Here is a 14,123-nt window from a genome sequence, read left to right as displayed (position 1 = left end):
TTCATCCATGATTCCATTCTTACAATGGATATTCAATGTTAGTAATTTTGTTTATTCTTATCATAGCATTAATCAGCTAAAGTGCAGAATACGTCATTGTAACCAGACACTCTATTCTGCTTGACACAATATGCTGTACAAGAGATGTTACCGAGCTCCACCCGTTCTGTAACACGTAAGTTTATATGTCTATCTTTAAATTTAATGGCGATCAACAAGTAATGATCACTGAACCACATATCTTTTAAATTTAATGGCGATCAACAGGTAAATGATCACTGAACCACATATCTTTAAAATTTAATGGCTATCAACAGGTAATGATCACTGAACCACATATCTTTAAATTTAATGGCTATCAACAGGTAATGATCACTGAACCACATATCTTTAAATTTAATGGCGATCAACAGGTAATGATCACTGAACCACATATCTTTAAATTTAATGGCTTATCAACAGGTAATGATCACTGAACCACATATCTTTAAATTTAATGGCTATCAACAGGTAATGATCACTGAACCACATATCTTTAAATTTAATGGCGATCAACAGGTAATGATCACTGAACCACATATCTTTAAATTTAATGGCTATCAACAGGTAATGATCACTGAACCACATATCTTTAAATTTAATGGCTATCAACAGGTAATGATCACTGAACCACATATCTTTAAATTTAATGGCGATCAACAGGTAATGATCACTGAACCACATATCTTTAAATTTAATGGCTATCAACAGGTAATGATCACTGAACCACATATCTTTAAATTTAATGGCGATCAACAGGTAATGATCACTGAACCACATATCTTTAAATTTAATGGCTATCAACAGGTAATGATCACTGAACCACATATCTTTAAGTTTGATGGCGATCAACAGGTAATGATCACTGAACCACATATCTTTAAGTTTGATGGCTATTAACAGGTAATGATCACTGAACCACATATCTTTAAATTTAATGGCTATCAACAGGTAATGATCACTGAACCACATATCTTTAAATTTAATGGCGATCAACAGGTAATGATCACTGAACCACATATCTTTAACTTTAATGGCTATCAACAGGTAATGATCACTGAACCACATATCTTTAAATTTAATGGCGATCAACAGGTAATGATCACTGAACCACATATCTTTAAATTTAATGGCGATCAACAGGTAATGATCACTGAACCACATATCTTTAAGTTTGATGGCTATTAACAGGTAATGATCACTGACCCACAATCTGTTACATACGTCAAATTATTCGAATCATAAAGTTTGCAACATGATATCATGTTGACCTTACTGGCTTAGGTCATCCAGCCATAATCCGCGCCATACATACGTCAGACAGTAACATCAGTTGGATTTGAGGGCTATCAGCTTGTGGTCATGAAGTCAGAATGTGAACCATAAGTTCAACATATAATGATCGTCCAGGTCCTGCAGGTAGCTGCATATGAAGCTATGAAAATCTGTCTTCATTACTGACTACGTAGAGGGAAGGGTTTGGGGAGGAAAGGAATTCGGGAGGAGTATTCTGAGGGGTTCTCGGGAGTGTGATGAGTAGGGACACAAAAATAGTTCTTCTCAGGAGGAGGGTAACAGGTCCTGAGGCTCAGCCCAGGTGATGGTGTGAACAGTATTATTATTATTACCACACATCACCAGCACACCTTTGATGGCGCTCCTACACCTTCGTGGCTGCTGCACTCTACACACGAGCAGGGGATGATGGCACATATCTATGAAGCGAAAAGGTTTTCGATGAGACTGTGCTATTTCTTCCCTTCCCTGGTTGATGATACAGCCTTTCCTCAAGGTTACTTGTCATTCCTGGTGTAACGACTTATGGGTTGAGTCCGGTAACACCTTCTGAATAATAGTATGGAACAGAGTGGAGTGACCAGGATGAACAGCGTGTTCTGCACCTCAACCGATTAATTATATGATAAGAATAAAGAGAATTACACACCATAAATGTCACTTGCAAGGATCAAGCCAGAGATGAAGCATAGATAACTAGAAGGGTTAAAGAAACAAAAATTGTAAAATACCTTTACCCGGGATCAGTAGCACCTGTGGCAATGGACACACCTTCGTAATGCTTGATCACTTACAAGCGACAAACTATGATACGTAAACCTTAGGTATTGTTCGTCAGGAGAACAATTTACAAATATTTATAAAGACATATATATGTTAGATATATCTTTATCCGAGACGTGTAACACTTGTGTGGATAGACACAACTTTGTAATGCATGATCCATTACACGAAATGAACTTCACTAACGAAGAGTTATACAACGCGTCGTTGAAGAACATTAATCAAATACCTATACAGAATTTTTATGTTACGTAAAAGATATTTCTTGATAGTAGTAAACACAAGAAATGGTGACGAAAGAAAAGGGATGTAGAGGTAAATATTTTGTTAAAAAATGAATTACTCCTGCCTTAAACTAGCTCCTTGCAATGGATTTTGTTTTAGATACCCACAGTAAGATATATTGTGTGATTAATCACTATAAATGTTTATGTTTAACAGATCTTTTATTTCTTATAGTATTTCACTGATTCAGGTTCAAGAACCTTGGTTCTGAACAACCATTATAATGCAACACAATACATATTTACCATAAATAAATCATTTATCACAATAACCATTATGTTTGGACCAGATTCTTTACGTCCTCAATCACGTTTGTTAATATATAAGGAATTTTTCCGCCACATTTCAATACATAACATATATCTACACGTGTGGAAATATATGTATATGTTTTTATAAATCTTTCTTTGGCTTTTATAATCAAGGTGTAAGATATCCGTCTGAAGAAAATACTAGATAATATTATAGGTTATGTGCGTGTGTGTGTGTGTGTGTGTGTGTGTGTGTGTGTGTGTGTGTGTGAGCGCACATAGGAGTGAAAACATATTTTACACTTACAAGGTTAAGAAACGGGGCAACACGAGTGTACAAATCCTTCCTCAAAACTCTCACGTGATAATGATTAAAGTAGTATACACACACACACACACACACACACACACACACACACACACACACACACGTGCACAAATACACACACACACACACACACACACAGAGGGGCTTTCAATTTTTAATGTAGATTGATTTCCTATCTTATTTTCGTCTACGGAATTCTACATCTTCAGTTCAGCACACCACTGTGGTAATGAAGGGAAAGTGACCACATTTACAAGCCGAGTGCACGTAGCTTATCCCACCTCGTTAGAGAAAAAACTTACCTGTATTTGAATTAATGAACGGGAGCAGAGAAGACAAAATTTTATTACACATTTATTATACAATTATATAATTTATATTATATACATTACCACATTTCCTGCACTTTTCATCACAAATTTGCTGAGGTCATAAAATTGTACTTACCATTACCTTACAACCTTAAGGATGGTGGTCTACAACACCTCTAGATTGATGGAGAAAACGAAAAGTTTCGTTTTACTATTAAGACCACAGAAATGCGGTAATTCCACCTCACTACCACTAACTACTAGTTATTTGACTCGTTGCTTTTCACGGCTAAGATTTTCATCCTCTGAGCGAAGCCATACAATAATCGTCCTTATCTACTCTGAGCATTGGATAGCCTCCTGATGATCAAGATTGTTGTTTTGGTTGTACGTTTCCCTTGATACTGCTGCGCCTCACTGCACACCTTACATGAGTGCCTTCCACAGTATTAGGGACAGCTGCTGGGCCTCACTGTAGCTACTTCTGGGACGGTTGCCAATCTTCCTCGTATTCCCTCATGACCACAGCGCCAAACCGACTCCCGCCATCAGGCCGAAACGCACAAACATTTCTGACAAAATTGAGACAACCACTTTCGCGTCAGTTTTGACACCAAGTGAATTTATACGACAATTACGTTCAAGACGCTTGGTTTTTCGTTCATGGATTGAACAGAAGCAACCAACGATGGTTGCTACTGCCCAATCCATGAAGTCCCCCCCACCACGGAAAGGTAACCAAGCTTCGGGAGGGATGGGTGTTTACCCTGACGCCAACGGAGAAACTCAATATTAGTGCAGAGATCTTTTCCTCGGTAAAGAAAGTGTAGCCGGACTCCGCCCTCATGAGGTTACTGCACGACAGCAAAGATCACCCTTTGGTAGGCTGTGCTATAGGCAGCACAGCTCCGTCAAAGATCTCATTCCATAAGTGAACTTATATAGATTCCTTTTTGAACATTTTGTCTTGTCTATAAGGAACTCATCAGTTCTTCTCCAGTGAAAGCAAAAAATCATCGAGAAATTCATTTGTCTTCTCAATATCAGGATCTTCTGGCTCTGTGTGGGGGCCGGGGCTGGTGGGCTGTGTGTCTGGCTGTGTCTGGAGATCTGGGCTGGTGGTCTCTGTGACTGGTTGTGTCTGGGGAGCGGGGCTGGTGGTCTCTGTGACTTGCTGTGTCTGGGAAGTGGGGCTGGTGGTCTCTGTGGCTGGCTGTGTCTGGAGATCAGGGGAAGTCTTGGGCATAAATTTCAATATACTGTGAGCGATATCGTCTCTCAACCGATTCCTCTCGATCTTCTCTTGCACGGCCTTCATGATACGTTTGGGCGGCTTTCTCCATTTTCTTTGCATTTCAGTTGGTGATCCTGCGCCATCGAGCCACATGATACCAGAATAGTATCGTTCCTGTTTCCCAACGGGTCCAATCTTGGTGTCACACATGATGCCGAGTGAACCCAAATGGCGGCCGATGTTTACGTTGGAAGCCACGGGCTCGTTATGTATCTTGCAGTAACTTTCATACCGTTGCTGCAGCTCTTTCCTGCTGATAAGGTACCGCTTCATAGTAATAGTCTTTCCCTTCATTTGAACGAAGGTATTCATGAAACTAACAAAGGAAGCCTTTCCTTTGTAATCCCGTTTGTAGTAACAGAAAGCCATTGAAGACGTGGATTGGGTCAGGCGAAGTTACACAGACTAACAAGATAGTCCTATAACCAATGGTCCGGTATCAGCACTGAACTCGAAATACGTAAGAACGACAATTTCAACCCAGGGATGGAGGGCAAATTGATGATATTCTCACGTCTTGCTCAACCAAGTAACCTCGGTTAGACCTTGTTTATATTTAAATATAGTAAAGCTAATATAGTGAAGCTTGATGATTCTATTTATATGTAAGTTGCAATGTAGTTTGTATATATACATATATATATATATATATATTTATATATATATATATATATATATATATATATATATATATATATGTATATATATATATATATATATATATATATATATATATATATATATATATATATATATATATATATATATATATATATATATGTATATATATATATATATATATATATATATATATATATATATATATATATATATATGTATATATATATATATATATATATATATATATATATATATATATATATATATATATATATATATATATATATATATTTCTTTTTTTTTTCATTTTTTTCAATAATGGATGGAACTTGGCTCCTAAGGTGATTTTGTTGTTGGAATGGGACCTCCAGCCATTCTGTCCACCTTTTCCCTTTCTAGACATGTGGTGGTGCAGTGTGTAGTGTGGCAACCTTCGTCTTCATCTTTTTGGGTGCAGGCTTGCAAACCTCGTGGAGAAGTTGTGGGGTTTGCTTCTTTGCTGCACCCGACATAGCCATCTGGGCGTAGCTATCTACCCGGGCTGGTGGGTCAGCCAGCATAGCTACACGCTCACTCGGTACCTGGGCTGGTGGACGAGCAGCCTTCCTTTCTTCCATGGCTACAGTCTGCCTAACGACCTGGGGTTGTGGAGCAGCCATCCTTACTACCACCCAGGTTGGTTGGGCAGCCTTCTTTCGTTTCTTTGCTACACCCTTCTGGTTGGGCTGGTTGGGTAACCTTCTTTTTCCTCTTCTTCGATACAACTTGCCAACCGAATTCGTCTGCTGGTGGGTCCGTTTCTTTCATGGATACAACCTCTGTAGCCACTTGGGCTGGCCGGTCAACCTTCGGTTGTAGGTAAAAGTATATATATAGAATAATGTGGTTATCATCAGCAGCCAGAGGCCATTCCTCCCTCCTTGCCTGCAGAGTTCTTGATTTTCTGGAAAGTTCTACGAGATTCTGGTAAGATAAATACCATTGAGAGGACGTTGTTAGGGGACAGTCAGGTTCAGTTTAGAGTTGGTTGTGGGATGGTTCTTTTACTGTGTCTTATCAGCCAGTTGGGTATTTCTTTTCACAGTTTTCGTTAAAGTTTGTTTTCTAGAGGCATGATCTAGAACACTATTTTCCATATGTTTATCATTTTTCTTATCATAGTTTCATTATCATCATTAGTTTTGTTATTGTTGACTTTCAGATATTTGATGTTATGTTTGTGATTCCCGTGGAAGTGTCTGACATCTTGCTAGAAGACTTTCTGGTCACAATATTTCTGCACTGGGGAGTTGATCGTATTCTTTTATTGCAGGTTTTGTTATTATCTTGCTTTACATTAAGGTCTACTGGAGGTTTTCCCAATGCTGGTTGAACATATGTCCAGCAACAGGAGATGGCGTAAGATACAGTATTGATGAAACTTATCTATCTATATAACTAAATAAATATCGCTCTATCAATCTATCAATCTAACTATCTATCTATCTATATATCTATCTATCTATCTTTATCTGAAATCAACAATAATAAAATCATTGATATATGAAGTATAACAACGTCCTCTCAATGGCAATTATCTCACCAGAATCTTCTAGAACCTTCCAGAAAACTATGAACTCTGCAGGCAAGGAGGGAGGAATGGTCTCCGGCTATTGATAAAACCATATTATTCCATATATATGTTTATATATACATATTTATGTATATATATGAATGTATATATAACGTACAAAATAATGTGGCCATCATCAGTATCAAAGAAAACTGAAAAGATGAGGTCCCACCGAGATTCGAACTCGGATTGCTGGATCCAGAGTCCAGAGTGCTAACCCTTACACCATGGGACCTGATAAGAAAAGATGTGATTTCATCTAAATGTTTTACATATAATCAACCAGAGGCCATTCCTCCCTCCCTGCCTGCAGGGTTCAAGGTTTTCTAGAAGGTTCTCGAAGATTCTGGTAAGATCATTACCTTTGAGAGGTCGTCGTTAGGTGACAGTCAGGTTCACTCTATGGTTGGTGTTTGTAGTTGGTTGTCCGAGGATGTTGTTATACTTGATCAATTTTGTAATTGTTGACTTTCAGGTAGGAAGTACTCATTTACGATGCATCCTTGTACTCACAACAACCTTATGGGTCACTTCAAGATTCATCTTCACTACAACTTTATCTTCACTACACCATTAAGGTCAATGGTCACATTCACTACAATCTCAACACGACTGGTCTTATACCTAACCCATATTATCACTACATCCATGTACATGTATTTCTTGCAGAATAACGCAGATATCAATGATTTCTGTGAAAATTGACATATACAGCCTTACGTATCTATCGATCTATCCAATATCTGTTTTTTACCTATCTATCTATCTACTATCTATCTATCTATCTATGTAAATCAGAAAGTCAACAACAATATCATTAATGATACGTATAACTACGACCTCTCGATGGCAGTTCCTACCCAGAATCTTCGAGAACCTTCTAGAAAACCTTGAACCCTGCAGGCAGGGAGGGAGGAATGGCCTCTGGTTGATTATATGTAAAACATTTAGATGAAATCACATCTTTTCTTATCAGGTCCCATGGTGTAAGGGTTAGCACTCTGGACTTTGGATCCAGCAATCCGAGTTCGAATCTCGGTGGGACCTCATCTTTTCAGTTTTCTTCGATACTGATGATGGCCACATTATTCTGTACGTTATATATACATTCATATATATACATAAATATGTATATATAAACATATATATGGAATAATATGGTTTTATCAATAGCCGGAGACCATTCCTCCCTCCTTGCCTGCAGAGTTCATAGTTTTCTGGAAGGTTCTAGAAGATTCTGGTGAGATAATTGCCATTTACAGGACGTTGTTATACTTCATATATCTATGATTCTATTATTGTTGACTTTCAGATAAAGATAGATAGATAGATATATAGATAGATAGATAGTTAGATTGATAGATAGACAGAGCGATATTTAGATAGTTATATAGATAGATAAGTTTCATCATTACTGTATCTTACGCCATCTCCTGTTGCTGGACATATGTTCAACCAGCATTGGGAAAACCTCCAGTAGACCTTAATGTAAAGCAAGATAATAACAAAACCTGCAATAAAAGAATACGATCAACTCCCCAGTGCAGAAATATTGTGACCAGAAAGTCTTCTAGCAAGATGTCAGACACTTCCACGGGAATCACAAACATTACATCAAATATCTGAAAGTCAACAATAACAAAACTAATGATGATAATGAAACTATGATAAGAAAAATGATAAACATATGGAAAATAGTGTTCTAGATTATGCCTCTAGAAAACAAACTTTAACGAAAACTGTGAAAAGAAATACCCATCTGGCTGATACGACACAGTAAAAGAACCATCCCACAACCAACTCTAAACTGAACCTGACTGTCCCCTAACAACGTCCTCTCAATGGTATTTATCTTACCAGAATCTCGTAGAACTTTCCAGAAAATCAAGAACTCTGCAGGCAAGGAGGGAGGAATGGCCTCTGGCTGCTGATGATAACCACATTATTCTATATATATACTTTTACCTACAACCGAAGGTTGACCGGCCAGCCCAAGTGGCTACAGAGGTTGTATCCATGAAAGAAACGGACCCACCAGCAGACGAATTCGGTTGGCAGGTTGTATCGAAGAAGAGGAAAAAGAAGGTTGCCCAACCAGCCCAACCAGAAGGGTGTAGCAAAGAAACGAAAGAAGGCTGCCCAACCAACCTGGGTGGTAGTAAGGATGGCTGCTCCACAACCCCAGGTCGTTAGGCAGACTGTAGCCATGGAAGAAAGGAAGGCTGCTCGTCCACCAGCCCAGGTACCGAGTGAGCGTGTAGCTATGCTGGCTGACCCACCAGCCCGGGTAGATAGCTACGCCCAGATGGCTATGTCGGGTGCAGCAAAGAAGCAAACCCCACAACTACTCCACGAGGTTTGCAAGCCTGCACCCAAAAAGATGAAGACGAAGGTTGCCACACTACCCAATGCACCACCACATGTCTAGAAAGGGAAAAGGTGGACAGAATGGCTGGAGGTCCCACTCCAACAACAAAATCACCTTAGGAGCCAAGTTCCATACATTATTGAAAAAAAAAAAAAATATATATATATATATATATATATATATATATATATATATATATATATATATATATATATATATATATATATATATATATATATATATATAAACTACATTGCAACTTACATATATATAGAATCATCAAGCTTCACTATATTAGCTTTACTATATTTAAATATAAACAAGGACTAACCGAGGTTACTTGGTTGAGCAAGACGTGAGAATATCATCAATTGGCCCTCCAGCCCTGGGTTGAAATTGTCGTCCTGACGTGTGTAACTTCGCCTGACCCAGTCCACGTCTTCAATGGCTTTCTGTTACTACAAACGGGATTACAAAGGAAAGGCTTCCTTTGTTAGTTTCATGAATACCTTCGTTCAAATGAAGGGAAAGACTATTACTATGAAGCGGTACCTTATCAGCAGGAAAGAGCTGCAGCAACGGTATGAAAGTTACTGCAAGATACATAACGAGCCCGTGGCTTCCAACGTAAACATCGGCCGCCATTTGGGTTCACTCGGCATCATGTGTGACACCAAGATTGGACCCGTTGGGAAACAGGAACGATACTATTCTGGTATCATGTGGCTCGATGGCGCAGGATCACCAACTGAAATGCAAAGAAAATGGAGAAAGCCGCCCAAACGTATCATGAAGGCCGTGCAAGAGAAGATCGAGAGGAATCGGTTGAGAGACGATATCGCTCACAGTATATTGAAATTTATGCCCAAGACTTCCCCTGATCTCCAGACACAGCCAGCCACAGAGACCACCAGCCCCACTTCCCAGACACAGCAAGTCACAGAGACCACCAGCCCCGCTCCCCAGACACAACCAGTCACAGAGACCACCAGCCCCGCTCTCCAGACACAGCCAGTCACAGAGACCACCAGCCCCGCTCTCCAGACACATCCAGACACACAGCCCACCAGCCCCGGCCCCCACACAGAGCCAGAAGATCCTGATATTGAGAAGACAAATGAATTTCTCGATGATTTTTTGCTTTCACTGGAGAAGAACTGATGAGTTCCTTATAGACAAGACAAAATGTTCAAAAAGGAATCTATATAAGTTCACTTATGGAATGAGATCTTTGACGGAGCTGTGCTGCCTATAGGACAGCCTACCAAAGGGTGATCTTTGCTGTCGTGCAGTAACCTCATGAGGGCGGAGTCCGGCTACACTTTCTTTACCGAGGAAAAGATCTCTGCACTAATATTGAGTTTCTCCGTTGGCGTCAGGGTAAACACCCATCCCCCCCGAAGCTTGGTTACCTTTCCGTGGTGGGGGGGACTTCATGGATTGGGCAGAAGCAACCATCGTTGGTTGCTTCTGTTCAATCCATGAACGAAAAACCAAGCATCTTGAACGTAATTGTCGTAGAAATTCACTTGGTGTCAAAACTGACGCGAAAGCGGTTGTCTCAATTTTGTCAGAAATGTTTGTGCGTTTCGGCCTGATGGCGGGAGTCGGTTTGGCGCTGTGGTCATGAGGGAATACGAGGAAGATTGGCAACCGTCCCAGAAGTAGCTACAGTGAGGCCCAGCAGCTGTCCCTAATACTGTGGAAGGCATTCATGTAAGGTGTGCAGTGAGGCGCAGCAGTAACAATGGAAACGGACAACCAAAGCAGCAATCTTGATCATCAGGAGGCTATCCAATGCTCAGAGTAGATAAGGACGATTATTGTATGGCTTCGCTCAGATGATGAAGATCTTAGCCGTGAAAATCAACAAGTAAAATAACTAGTAGTTAGTGGTAGTGAAGTGGAATTACCGCATTTCTGTGGTCTTAATAGTAAAACGAAACTTTTCGTTTTCTCCATCAATCTAGAGGTGTTGTAGACCACCATCCTTAAGGTTGTAAGGTAATGGTAAGTACAAGGTTATGACCTCAGCAAATTTGTGATGGAAAGTGCAGGAAATGTGGTAATGTATATAATATAAATTATATAGTTGTATAATAAATGTATAATAAAACTTTGTCTTCTCTGTTCCCGTTCATTGATTCAAATGCAGGCAAGTTTTCTCTCTAACGAGGTGGGATAAGCTACGTGCACTCGGGTTGTAAATGTGGTGATTTTCCCTTCATTATCACAATGGTGTGCTGAACTGAAGATGTAGAATTCCGTAGACGAAAGTAAGATAGGAAATCAATCTACATCAAAAATTGAAAGTGCCGCTTTGTGTGTGTGTGTGTGTGTGTGTGTGTGTGTGTGTGTGTGTGTGTGTGTGTGTTTGTGTGTGTGTGTGTGTGAATACTACTTTAATCATTATCACGTGAGTCTTTTGAGGAAGGATTTGTACACTCGTGTTGCCCCGTCTTTTAACCTTGTAAGTGTAAAATACGTTTTAACTCCTGTGGGCACTCACACGCACACACACACACACACACACACACACACACACACACACACACACACCCACACACACACACATAACCTATAATGTTATCTAGTATTTTCTTCAGACGGATATCTTACACCTTAATTATAAAAGCCAAAGAAAAATTTTTAAAAACATATACATATATTTCCACAAGTGTAGATATATGTTATGTATTGAAATGTGGCGGAAAAATTCCTTATATATTAACAAACGTGATTGAGGACGTAAAGAATCTGGTACAAACATAATGGTTATTGTGATAAATGATTTGTTTATGATATATATGTATTGTGTTGCATTATAATGGTTGTTCCGAACCAAGGTCTTTAAACCCGAATCAGTGAAATACTATCAGAAATAGAAAACCTGTTAAACATAAACATTTATTGTGATCAACCACAGAATATATTTTCCTCTGGGTCTGTAAAAGAAAATACAGTACAGGGAGCTAGTTTGAGGAAGAGTATTTCATGTTTTAACAAAATATTTACCTCTAATAGCGTCCCTTATATTTCGTCATCATTTCTTATGTTTACTATCAAGAAATGTCTTATCTAACATAAAAATTCTGTCTAGGTATTTGATTAATGTTGTCCAAGGATGAGCTACATGCCACACGTGGTCAGGTCACAGTGGTGGTGGTCAGGTCAGTAGGCGGTGTGTGTGTGTAGCCCCTGGGTTCAAGTTGGCCACACCCACCGGCCGGTGGTCAGGTCAGTGGGCGGTGTGTGTAGCCCCTGGGTTCATGTTGGCCACAGCCACCCACCGGCCAGCCGGGCGGTAGTTTGTAAGTGAGACTGGTAGTTTCACATGCCACTTGGAGTGTCCCTCACTACAGAACTTGAGCAGCTCTTATCCTGAGGTGGAGCAGTTGATCCTCTCCACCAGGCTGGTACACTTGGTCTGCACCAGGTGGCTCCCTCCTGGTCATCCTGAGTGGTTGGTTGCTGTGTTGGATTTAATAACCATTGACTTGTGAAGGTCATTAGGCCAACCATCATTTTATCATCTGATAAAACATGAAGCAACGCCAAATATTACATGATCCACCTAAACTATTGAGAATGATGAAGTCTGATACTGTTACGTACGTCATCCAATCTTGCCACTCACATGTTACGGTAATCACGACTACATACATAGTGTTGTTACGACTGATATTACTGTATGTACTGTAGTAAAGTACTGTGGTTATGTGGACACCAGACGAGACAATCATTATGATGTGTCATAAACATGTACCTATAATGCTTCTATAACCAGCATGATCAAGAAGGTTATAACAACATTATCCTTGTGTCACCAACATGTATCTATAATGCTTCTATAACCACCACGATCAAGAGGTTATAACAACATTATCCTTGTGTCACCAACATGTATCTATAATACTTCTATAACCGGCACGATCAAGAGGTTATAACAACATTATCCTTGTGTCACCAACATGTATCTATAATACTTCTATAACCAGCATGATCAAGAGGTTATAACAACATTATCCTTGTAGTTGTTGGATCAGTGTAGAGCAGAGCAATACCTGGTGAACATTACTTCCTGGTGGCCGCCATAAATACCACCAGTGTTTATAAGCTCACACATCACCAGGGGTTAAGATATGGTGTTATCCCTCACTGCTCTATATAGCACCAGCCACGGTGGGCCTCCAGGTTATACCTCACTCCTACTCTTCTATATCCCTAACTTCCTTGTGATCATCTCACTTTGAATAACTAGATCTTCACATAACAGTTGTTTCTTGTTGTTGTTGTTGTTGTTGTTGTTGTTGTTACATGTTGTAGGTTTATGTTCTGCCACTGGACGACTCGTTCTCTGATCTTACCCAACAAATAATTTGTTGTTTCGAGATTCGTCAGGTGTTTATCATACGGAGTCTGTAACACGTAAGTCTGTCTATCGTTCACTATACTGGATAGTAACCAGTAAAGGTTATTAAAGATATCTACACCAGAAACTGTGCCACACAACAAAACATACAAATCACGATATTTGCAACATGATAACATGTTTGACTTAATGACCATCAGCAGGTAAGGTCATCAAACCGCACCATACATACGTCAGACAGTAACATCAGTTGTATAACAGGATGTATATATGTTGTTGGATTTAAGGGCTATCATCTTGTGGTCATGAAGCCAGAATGTGAACCATACGTTAACATAAAATGATCGTCCAGGTCCAGCAGGTAGCTGCATATAAAACTATGAATGTCTGTCTTGATTACTGACGACGTAGAGGGAAGGGTTTGGCAGGAAGGGGCGTGTGGTGGAGTTTGCTGGATGGTTCTCGTGAGTGTTGTGAAGAAGAAATAGAAAACAGACTGAAAGGAGGAGGGTAACAAGTCCTTGGGCTCAACCCAGGTGCTACATTGTCACTCAAGCAAGACA

At 39.6% G+C, this 14,123-nt stretch overlaps 2 non-coding genes across 2 annotated transcripts; one reads left to right on the top strand and one right to left on the bottom strand.

The window, feature by feature from the left end:
- Window positions 1-6,983: 6,983 nt before the first annotated feature.
- Window positions 6,984-7,055, bottom strand: TRNAQ-CUG (transfer RNA glutamine (anticodon CUG)). Its single transcript has one exon. It is a non-coding gene; the product is annotated as a tRNA-Gln (tRNA).
- Window positions 7,056-7,795: 740 nt separating this feature from the next.
- Window positions 7,796-7,867, top strand: TRNAQ-UUG (transfer RNA glutamine (anticodon UUG)). The gene has a single exon. It is a non-coding gene; the product is annotated as a tRNA-Gln (tRNA).
- Window positions 7,868-14,123: the final 6,256 nt, after the last annotated feature.

This window comes from Panulirus ornatus, chromosome 42, assembly GCF_036320965.1.
Source record: "Panulirus ornatus isolate Po-2019 chromosome 42, ASM3632096v1, whole genome shotgun sequence".
Classification (NCBI taxonomy): domain Eukaryota; kingdom Metazoa; phylum Arthropoda; class Malacostraca; order Decapoda; family Palinuridae; genus Panulirus; species Panulirus ornatus.
The sequence above is the reverse complement of the archived record's forward strand: the minus strand, read 5'-3'. Positions and strand labels throughout refer to the sequence as shown.